We start from the raw sequence: 1,279 nt of genomic DNA, 5'->3' as shown, positions 1-1,279 counted from the left end.
TTCTTCAAATGAGTCTTCGTAATTTCAGCTAATATTTCAGCTAATAATACAATATATATATATTTTTTTGTAAGATAATAAAAAATGAGCGTCTCACAAAATGGGCTCCAAAATTGATATAGTAAGCAGTAATGCAACATGTTCCTATTCTTTTCCTTTTACAGGAATTATCTGTATAAATAATATCTGTATAAATCTGTATAATAAGTTAAACTAATAGAAATTCATAATCGATTCTTATTGCAAGATTACTTTAAGCAATATTTTAAGATGCTGTGTTAATATGACTCTGTTATTGATTTACGACATCTTAAGATTATTTAAGACTGTCTTAAATATAAGAACCGACTATGAATCAGCCTTAAATCGTTATATATAACATAAATAAACATATCTATTTCTACTTATTATCTCTTAACGTTCCTTTTGTTTACAATATACGCTTTCGATATTAACATTCGTTCGAGAGCAGTGAGATTCTCTAAAGTCATACCAACGATTATCGTTAACAACAACCAGTGAAAGCCGCGCTTGTTTTCAGGATTGTCCTTGCCAATAGTCAGTTATCAATAGTCAGTCGTTGTAGCAGGACGTTGGAGACTTCTGCTACAAGTGCTACAGAGAAAGATAAAGTGTTTTAGAATGCTAATTAAAATTGTGCCAAGTCTACTGGAAAGAACGTTAAGAACGATTCTACTCCGATCGGATTGTATCTTAATTTTCTGCCCGTCGCGACATCGCTACAATATCAGAAACAGCGTACGACCAAAGACAATGAGCGTTATTGAGTTGAATATCTGGAAATCCCGTTAAATCGGAAAATGACAAGAAAGAATATAAGACCAGTGTTGTGCAGTATTTAGGTACAAGTAAATAGATACTATAATTACAAATTTATACCTATAGAAATTTAATTGTACCGAGGTACTTTTTTTTAGTATCTATATCTATATTTATTGTTAGATATCATTTTTTATATGTTGATTCTTACATTTAGATATATTTTAATTGCTGATTGTACTAACTCACCGATCTAAAAGGTTGCAACAGATTTTTTTAAAATGATTTTCGGAGAGGTAGAACACCAAGTTAATTATTGTATTTGTATAGTAACACCTAAAAGTATATAAATATATTTATAATTATATACTTAGATATAATTATTTAAACAATTTTTATCACATCATTTTATTGAATACTCTCAGAAATGCAACAGCTGTATTACACCATAACCATTGTATTTCTGTTGAGAGTATAAAATAACATGATAAAAAAATAG

The 1,279-nt window shown here is 29.0% G+C and overlaps 1 protein-coding gene across 5 annotated transcripts in view; it reads right to left on the bottom strand.

Moving 5' to 3' along the window:
- Window positions 1-1,064, bottom strand: part of LOC108747353 — a 7,409-nt gene extending 6,345 nt beyond the window's left edge. For 3 of the 5 annotated variants that reach the window (XM_018484759.1, XM_018484763.1, XM_018484764.1), the window contains exon 1: window positions 494-669. The gene's annotated coding sequence lies outside the window, so the exon portion shown is untranslated. Of the gene's footprint in view, window positions 1-493; window positions 670-1,029 lie in introns of those variants that run through there. The other 2 variants (XM_018484761.1, XM_018484765.1) reach the window with 2 other exon arrangements.
- Between the last annotated feature and the right edge of the window lie 215 nt (window positions 1,065-1,279).

Source organism: Trachymyrmex septentrionalis, unplaced genomic scaffold (genome assembly GCF_001594115.1).
Source record: "Trachymyrmex septentrionalis isolate Tsep2-gDNA-1 unplaced genomic scaffold, Tsep1.0 scaffold2, whole genome shotgun sequence".
NCBI lineage: Eukaryota > Metazoa > Arthropoda > Insecta > Hymenoptera > Formicidae > Trachymyrmex > Trachymyrmex septentrionalis.
This window is presented reverse-complemented; position numbering and strand designations above follow the sequence as displayed.